Raw genomic sequence first — 9,688 nt, 5'->3', positions numbered from 1 at the left:
AGCAAATGATGACGCCAAGATAGAATTATATGTAAAGGTTACAGGCACTTTACTGTGTGTTTGGGACTGGTTTATGCACCTCCCACAGCTGAGCGCTTGCCTGGCTTTCTGAGCACTGTGGCCCTGGCAATGAGGAGACCAAGTGGCTGCTGTGCCCCTTGCTATCAGGGACCCACTGTGGTGACTGCTTAGTCCTTCGTGTGGCTCCAGGACAGGACCTGGCAGTGTCCTGCCTCACATGCCCTCCCCATCTCACACTCATGCCTCATATTTCTTATCTCTTGCCTCTGGGCCTCCCTGTTGTCACCTAGTGGTGACACCCCACCGGTGCCGTGCATCCCCAGTCCCAAAATTCTGGGGCATCAAGGCTCTGGTGAGTGAGTTTTGACCAACAGAGGAGGGAAGCTGGAACATCCGTTCTTCTCCATTCCACTCTCGGGGAGGGTGGTTGGACTTGCAGATACTTCTTTAAGTCTCTCTAAACCTGTCTGAGAGACAGCAGTCAACTTGTTCTGAAGCTGTGGGCCGCCGATGATGGCTCTTTCACCCACTCTCCTCCTTGCCCAGTTAAATCTAGGCCTATAAATACTCAATAAAGATTTGCACATGAATAACTTTTTTTTAAAGGATATTTATTTATTTATTTTTTTCTTCAATTTTTATTTTAAGTTCAGGGTACATGTACAGGATGTGAATGTTTCTTACATAGGAAAACGTGTGCCATGGTGGTTTGCTGCACAGGTCAACCCAACACCCAGGTATTAAGCCAGCATCCATTGGCTATTCTTCCTGATGCTCTCTCTTCCCTGAAACTGCTCCACCTCTGACAGGCCCCAGAGTGTGTTGTTCCCCACATGTGTCCATGTTCTCGTCGTTCAGCACCCACTTATAAGTAAGAACATGTGGTGTTTGGTTTTCTGTCCCTGTGTTAGTTTGCTGAGGATAACAGCTTCTAGCTCCATTCATGTTCCTGCAAAGGACACGATCTCGTTCTTTTTTATGGCTGCATAGTATTCCATGGTGCATATGTACCACATTTTCTTTATGCAGTCTATCACTGATGGGCATTTAGGTTGATTCCATGTCTTTGGTATTGTGAATAGTGCTGCAACGAATATATGTGTGCATATATCTTTATAATAGAATGATTTATATTCCTTTGAGTATGTACCTGGTAATGGGATTGCTGGGTCAAATTATATTTCTGATTCCTTGAGGAATCACCACACTGTCTTCCACGATGGTTGAACTAATTTACTCTCCCACCAACAGTGTAAAAGCGTTCATTTTTTCCCCATTATATAACCTCACCGGCATCTGTTGTTTTTTGACTTTTTAGTAACAGTCATTCTGACTGGTGTGAGGTGGTATCTCACTGTGGTTTTGTTTGCATTTCTCTAAAGATCAGTGATGTTGAGCTTTTCTTCATATGTTTGTTGGCCACATGGTATGTCTTCTTTTGAGAAGTGTCTGTTCATGTCCTTTGCTTTTTCACCCACTCCCCTCCTTGCTCAGTTAAATCTAGGCCTATAAATACTCAACAAAGATTTGCAAATGAATAACTTTTTAAAATTTCATAGACATTTAGAACATCTCACTGCAGTACAGAAATATATATATATCTGAATATATGTTTATATACTCATATATACATATGCATAAATTCAAAACTGATGGACTTTAGCTTGTCAATTTAGTGATCTCTCCTTTTTTTTTCAAATTAAAATTTGCAAGAACTGCCACATTTGTTGATTGTTTGATTGACTAATGATAATTCTGGGGTAGGGATGGTTGTTCTTTCTACTGTAGGATAATTTCATTAAAATCTCCTTGGGTTTGGGAGGCTGAGATGGGCAGATCACGAGGTCAGGAGATCAAGACCATCCTGGCCAACATGGTGAAATCCCACCTCTACTAAAAATACAAATTAGCTGGGCATGGAGCCGCATGCCAGTAATCCCAGCTACTTGGGAGGCTGAGGCAGGAGAATCGCTTAAACCTGGGAGGCGGAGGTTGCAGTGAGCCAAGATCGCACTCCAGCCTGGCGACAGAGCTAGACTCCGTCTCAAAAATAAAAAATAAAAATAAAAAAATAAAAATAAAAGTAAAAATCTCTCTGGGGTACATTGTACCTGACTTCAGTTGCAGCCAGGCTCTGCCTGTGCAGTCCTGCAGCCATGCCTCTCCTCCTTACATTCCCTTCATAAGTGATCAAAGTCCCACTAAAGTTCCTGGCAGTCCTCAGCTGCTGGAGTAGCTGTCCCTCAAAGAGGGACAAGACCGGAATCTGGCTGTTGGGGAGTGCCCTGCACTCATGTTTAGTCATGGGTAAACAGACATTTTTGCTCTTTATTTAGGAAACTGTATTTTAACTCAATTTTGATGTTTTGGATTCATCCTTTAGGATAAGACAGGATGTTACATTTGTATTAGATTGTAAGCCACACATTCAAAGATAAATATAGTTGGATTTGATAGTGTGGAACCACAGGAGTCAGGGCTATGATAATTCACCTTCATTCCCCCAGAGGGGTAACAGAGTCAGAGAGGGGCGCAGACTTGCCCACGGCTGCCTGCACGGCCACTGCCAGCCCCGGGACGGGAGCCCAGTCTTCAATCAACAGTTCAGTTCTTCTGTCACAAAGGCTGCCTCTTTTGACTTTGTTTATGTTCTAGGACACATACACAGTGCCTTGCATCTTTTCAATGGATTGAATGCTCTGTTGTGCTAAAAGAGAATATTTAAAAGAGAGTTTAATCATAATTCTCACGCTAATATAAAATAAACACATGTCAAGGATTTTCTTTAACCCATTAACGAATAAGAGAACCAGTAAGATGTCACAACTTGCTCCAAGGAGAATTCAAAGTACCACAGGCATAAAGGCAGAAAAGAGATGCAGAAATGATTCTCCAGCTGGGTGCCGTGGCTCACGCCTGTAATCTCAGCACTTTGGGAGGCTGAGGTGGGAGGATCACTTGAGGCCAGGAGTTTGAGACCAGCCTGGCCAATACGGTGAAACCCCGTCTCTTCTAAAAATACAAAAATTAGCCAAGCCTGGTAGCACACGCCTGGAGTCCCAGCTACTTGAAAGGCTAAGGCAGGAGAATCGCTTGATTAGAGAGTCAAAGGTTGCAGTGAGCCAAGATCATGCCACTGCACTCCAGCCTGGGTGACAGAGCGAGACTTTGTCTCAAAAAAAGAAAAAAAAAAAAGCGATGATTCTCCAGATACAGTTGACCCTTGAACAACATGCGTTTAAACTGCACAGGTCCACTTACACATAATTTTTTTCCGGTAAACATGTTGGAAACATTTTTTGGAGATTTTTGATAATTTGAAAAACTTGCAGATGAATGGCATAGCCTACAAATATAGAAAAAATTAAGAAAAAGTTAGGTATGTCATGAATACATAAAGCATATGTAGATACTAGTCTATTATACCATTTACTACCATAAAGTATACACAAATCCTTTACAGAAAGTTAAAATTTATCAAAACATACACACACAAGCACAGATTGTATATGGCACCATTCACAGTTGAGAAAAAGGTGAACAAATGTAATGATGCAGCATGAAGTCATAACTGCATGAAATTAACTGCAACCCTTGCTGTAGCACCGTGATAGGCTTGTAGCCACCTCCTGTTGCTATTGAGGTGAGCTCAAGTGTTGCCAGTATCTGCTTAAAATGCCATATGACACTTATCTCCCTGTGAGCAGTTCGTCTCCGCAGTAAATTGCACATCACAGTAAAAAGCGATCTCTTGTGGTGCTCGTGGAGTTTACACTGTGGTTAGTGCAATACCATAAACCTTGAATAACACCATGGGACCCATATGAAGGGCCACTAGGAATGCTGGAAGTGCTCCCAAGAAGCAGAGATCAGTCATGACTTTACAAGAAGAAGTTGAATTGCTCGGTATGTACCATAGACTGAGGTCTGCAGCTGCAGCTGCCTGCTGTTTCAGACAGCTGATTTACCTTGTAAACAGACAAAGTAAGCTTATGGTATCAATATACACAGTACGGCACTGTAAATGTATTTTCTCTTCCATACAATTTTCTTAATAATGACTTTTCTTTTCTCCAGCTTACCTTATTGGAAGAATCCAGTACATAATACATGTAAAATACAAAATATGTGTTAATCAACTGTTCATGCTCTTGGTAAGGCTTCCAGTCAACAGTAGACTATTAGTAGTTAAGCTTTGTGGGAGTCAAAAGTTATACGTGGATTTTTCAACTGGGGAGAGGGTCAGTGTCCCTAACCCCAGGTTGTTCAGTAGTGAACTGTAGATGCAAAATGGGTCGCTAATAATTGCATTCCACCAGATACAACAAATTTGCATCTATCTGGGCAAAACTAATTTGTATCCGTTTTCTAATTAAAGAGTTGTAAAATAGCTCAGAGATTGTTAATGAACATCCCCAGAAAGAACACACAGTAATCCTTTGTTTTCTATTTTGACGAATTTCAAAGGCTTACAGCTTTTTCTAACAGTAGTAGGAACTGTTAGCCATGATTTAAGAAGTGAGAATCTGAAGTAAGAGTTTTTTAAACAAAAGTCTCCTTGTGGTTATATTCTCTTGCTGTATGTACTTATTCACATGTCTACTAGAAATCTGATTTCAAAAGCCATCCAGTTTGGAGAGAAATCCAGTGTTTAATGTTACATCTTTACCCCAGTTTTTACAATAGTGGTTTTTACAATCGCGTTGGTTCAAATTAAATGATTTTATAGCCTGGGTGGAATGCCTTTATATTAATTGTAATTTTCTTTTTCTTTTTCTTTTTTTTTTGAGGTGGAGTATCTCTCTGTCACCCAGCCTGGAGTGCAGTGGTGTGATCTCGGCTCACTGCAACCTCTGCCTCTTTGGTTCATGCAATTCTCCTGCCTTAGCCTCCTGAGTAGCTGGGATTACAGGCGTGCACCACCATGTCTGGCTAATTTTTGTATTTTTAGTAGAGACAGTGTTTCACCATGTTAGTCAGGCTGGTCTCGAACTCCTGACCTCGTGATCTGCCCACCTCGGCCTCCCAGAGTGCTAGGATTACAGGGGTAAGTCACTGCACCTGGTCTTAATCGTAATTCTCTATGTCAGTTCTCACCTCAAATGTAGCCCAGCCTTAAAGGCCCTCTTCTTCATTTAGGTGGGGCCACAAGGACATTTATTTCTCCCTTTCTTTCTTGGACGAATGCTTAAACCAGCCCAACCCCGAGAGGCTTGGCAAGGTTTCCCCTCTGCAACCAGCCCAACTCTGACTAGGTGGTTCATTAGAAATAAATCTCCTCTTGTTTCTGAGCCTTTGAGCAGGTACAGGTAATTCTGCCTAGACCTTGGCCTTTGTCCTTGTTTCCATCCCTGCAATGGGTCCAGTGGCCCTGTCTCACTGGGGCTTGGTGTCTCCATCCCAGGGACCCAAGTCTAACAAATCTCTGTGCTGTCCTCCCTCCACCCAGACCAGTGTTAACTTCCTGCCTGATGTCTGACCATTTCCGTCCCACATCCGTGCCCCCTGCCCCATCTGGCCTTGGAATTCCTGAGCCGTGTCTGGGTGTTTTTGTGCATCCCTTGAACATGGTGGCTCCCACTGGACTCAGCATCTCTGTAAGTTCCCCCAGCATCTGCCTTGCCCCACTGCAGAGTCTAGTGCCAAAGCCAAGTCCTCTCTCCAGCCAAACCGGCCCTTCCTGCCAGAAGCCTGAGGCTGGGAGTGAGTCATGGGATAATGTGGAAGATCAGTTAGCATTTTAAGAGCTCACAAATGTATTCTGCTTCAGACAGCGTCATAAAAACCAAGTGGTTGGCTAGGCACAGTGGCTCACGCCTGTAATCCCAGCACTTAGGGAGGCCGAGGCAGGTGGATCACTTGTCAGGAGTTCAAGACCAGCCTGGCCAATATGATGAAACCCCATCTCTACTAAAAATACACAAATTAGCTGGGGGGTGGTGGCATGTACCTGTAATCCCAGCTACTAGGGAGGCCGACATCGTGCCACTGCACTCCAGCCTGGGCGACAGAGCGAGACTTGGTAAAAACAAACAAACAAACAAACGAAAACCCCCAAATAGTCTAGGTGAACACAATAATTAACACTAAACAGACACTTGGCAAGCACCGACTATGTCCCAGCACGCTTAGGCTTATTATCTTTAACCCTTAGAACATGGAAGTGTTAGGTGTGGTGTGAATTCAGACTAACTGTTCAAGTACAGCCACGCATGAGCACCAGCAGGGTGACCCAAGGTGAAGCAGCATCTCCTGGTTGTTTTCAAATAAAATTTTAATAAAATTTATAAATTTAAAGTTATTGATTTATCCAGGTGTATTAGTGGTCTGGCTATGTATACTGTGTCAACTTTTTCATGAAAATGCTTTGTTCATTCTAGTTCAGTGGCAGAAAGCACAATGCAAAATGGCAACAATGATATTAGCGACAAAACCTTGGGATGGGTCGTTAGAGAAGATCAAGAAAGAGATGAAAGTTGGCTTTCCTAAGGCCTTGGTGTCTGCATGTCTTAGAACGGCCAAAGGACCCTGACACTCTTATCTGTGAAGCTCACAGGAGGCAGAGGACAATGACCTTGGCAGGAGTTAGGTGTCCCCTGAGGCATTTTAGAATCAAGTCTCTCCAGGGGCTGCTATTCCAGACTCAAGAAGGGTACAAATTTGCACTCTTCCTGGTGCTTTTAGATAGTGCTCATTTTGCAAAATCAGATACATTTTCAGATGCAGAAATTATGCTGTGGAGAAACTCTTCAAGGCAGCTGGTGGTTAACACCTTGGGTGAGCTCATCCAGGAAGTAGATGGTTATTCATGGGTGGGAGACCCAGGAGAGTAGCAGAGTGCAAGAATCCACTGGATTGATGGAGAATAGTCTCTTTATTGAAAAAAAAAAATGGAGCATTGCAATTATTTCAGATTAGTTAAATCTGGAATAAAATTAGTGCCACTTACTTTAGCATAGTATTCTAATGAGAATGTGGCTATGGAAAGGATGGATTAGAGAAGTGTTATAACTTGTATCTGGGCTTCTATCATTTAATACATAAACCTACAATATGGTGGCAAGCCTACCGCAGCCTTGGTTGGCTTCCAAGGCTTGGCTCTTGTCATATTTACTCCCAATAATGACTTATGAAGTCTATTGTTAAATAGAAAGATGTTTCGCACAGTTAATGGCAAATAAAAACAAGTTAATTTTAGCCTCACTGGCCATTGGTCCTGAACTTCTAGTTAAATGCTTACTGCTAGTTTGTTAATCATGGTAACAGAAAATTTTTAGCTGTGTATTTTATGAAAGAAGAAATGATGTTTTAGACATCCAGTTTAATAACCTAAGCAAAAGCTGGTGATTTTAATTTTTGTGCTAGTAGAAGAAATGGTTACTTAAAACAGCTTCAAATCCCTGATTATTGAATGATCATGGAATCTGCATTTGGCAAAGCCATCATTTTACAGAGTCAGCTCTTTCAGAGGTCACTGGCAAATGAGAAAAAAGACTGTCGGGTTTCAGACAGGTGCCCCTGAAGGTGCCCTGCACAGAGGTTGGCACAAAATGGGCCCACAGAGCAACAGGGGTAATAGTTATCCTCTGTCCTCCTCTCACATAACAAAATGCCCTCGTCCAAAGCAAAGCACAGCCTCTCTTTTCCTGCATCTCCTGACTCCCAAGGTGAATCTGCAGGTCCATCACCTCCTGGATCTCTCTGTGACAGCGATGGTGATGACCCCACATGGCTTCCTGAAAGTGGATCTTCGGGGCCTTGGCTCTCCTCCCAATCCCCCTCCCTCATGGACTCCCATTCCTGTTTCTCCTAAACTTGCAAACACTAGGCCTGCCACCTGCCAGGAAATCCATCCAGGCCCTTTCCCTGGAAGCCAAGTGCTACTAATAAGTTTGAATGACTTTTTTGGGGCCATCTATAGTTTTTCTTTTGTCAGTTGCTTGGTGTAATTATCTTTCAATTTTCCTTTAGGGATAATTCTGAAAACCTTGTGTTTTTTTTTTTTTTTTCCACACACTAGTGGCACTATGATTTGAATCTTTGGTTTGTCGTGTCTGTTGCAGATGTATTTTTGCTTTTAAATTTTATTCATGGAATTTTTGTTTTGTTTTGTTTGCTTTATAAATAAGTGATTTTTGAATGTTGTCAAAGCCGATGCTCACTTGGGGATTGGGTGTGCCTGGCCCTGGTACAGTGGGATCTGTATCCTAAACAACAACTGTTGTGACTGAAACTATTTGGCTTCCTGGAAAAAAAATCCTCACCTCTTACTCGACATCCTCAAAACAAAAGGTGATCATGTCCCAACACTAGGGCAGTGTGTATGCTGTGCTGTGGCCGAGGCTAAAGGGGTATGTGGCTCTGGGGTGGAGAACCGGGAGACAGAGGTGCTTCGATGAGAAGAAAGACATTGATTACCTGGTCAAACCCTGTCTCATGGCGGGTATGCGTTCAATCAGTTCTTGCACGCTCAAGCACAATCTCTTGGTTGGGTTGCATGTCTGTTTTCTTGCTTCTTTGCCTGGATTCAAATTCTTGAATCTGGAGATCTTTTTAGATAGGAATATTTATAAGGATTAAAATAATTTCTGTACAAACAATATTTTATATATACACACATACATTATTCTCTCTATAAGATTTATACCATGGCCAGGTGCGGTGTCAAGCCTGTAATCCCAGAACTTTGGGAGGCCAAGGCTGGTGGATCACCTGAGGTCAGGAGTTTGAGACCAGCCTGGCAAACATGGCGAAACCCCTTCTCCACTAAAAATACAAAAATTAGCCGGGCATGGTGGCACACGCTTGTAATCCCAGCTACTGGGCAGGCCAAGGTGGAAGAACTGCTTGAACCTGGTAGGTGGAGGTTGCAGTGAGCCAAGGTCACACAACTGCACTGCAGCCTGGGTGACAAGAGCTAAATTACATCTAAAAAAAAAAAAAAGGATTAATACCATTTCTATATATATAGTATTTTGTACACATATATATCTAAACACAACAGGTGTGAAGCATGAGATTCCCTTTCTTCATATTGGCAACAAGGACTGTGATTGCTAGGATTGCAAATAGTATCATTTTTATTATTTAGTAAGATTTAATTAACAAAAACAAATTTAAAATTTTATCTTTGCACAAATAATTTTCATTGAAAATTCTGATAGCCACTAATTAAAACTTTGCCTTTTAATTGTAATAAGTTATCACAGATATTTTAGAAGAAAAATATTTTTCAAAAACTAATTAAAATAATTTTAGATTTTTTTTTTTTTTTGATGGAGTCTTGCTCTGTTGCCCAGGCTGGAGTGCAGTGCCATGATCTTGGCTCACTGCAAGCTCTGCCTCCCGGGTTCACGCCATTCTCCTACAATAATTTTAGATTTTAATCTTCATTCAATGTATATTTTTGAAGAAGAAAATTCAAATTTTGTACACTTAAAATGCCATTAAGTTTTGCTTTATAATCCTTTGGATTGTTAGAGTCAATGGAATATATAAATTATGTAAAAAATTTTAAAATAATGTAGTGATTTTTACTGAAGTGAAGGCAAGAAAATAATTTTTTTTTTTTTTTTTTGAAACAGAGTCTTGCTCTGTCATCCAGGCTGGAGTGCAATGTCGCCATCTCAGCTCACTGCAACCTCCACCTCCCAGGTTCAAACGATTC

General features: G+C 41.9%; 1 long non-coding RNA gene across 4 annotated transcripts in view; it reads right to left on the bottom strand.

Moving 5' to 3' along the window:
- Positions 1-666: 666 nt before the first annotated feature.
- LOC129532045 (uncharacterized) overlaps positions 667-9,688 on the bottom strand; it is a 28,171-nt gene continuing 19,149 nt past the window's right edge. For 2 of the 4 annotated variants that reach the window (XR_008677638.1, XR_008677635.2), the window contains exons 3-5: positions 8,440-8,570; positions 3,283-3,367; positions 667-2,728 (exon numbers count right to left, since the gene is read on the bottom strand). This is a non-coding gene — a long non-coding RNA (uncharacterized lncRNA). The remainder of the gene's footprint in view (positions 2,729-3,282; positions 3,368-8,439; positions 8,571-9,688) is intronic. The other 2 variants (XR_008677637.1, XR_008677636.1) reach the window with 1 other exon arrangement.

Source organism: Gorilla gorilla, chromosome 11 (genome assembly GCF_029281585.2).
Source record: "Gorilla gorilla gorilla isolate KB3781 chromosome 11, NHGRI_mGorGor1-v2.1_pri, whole genome shotgun sequence".
Lineage (NCBI taxonomy): Eukaryota > Metazoa > Chordata > Mammalia > Primates > Hominidae > Gorilla > Gorilla gorilla.
Note: the sequence above shows the minus strand (reverse complement) of the source record. Positions and strands in the feature narration are given on the sequence as shown.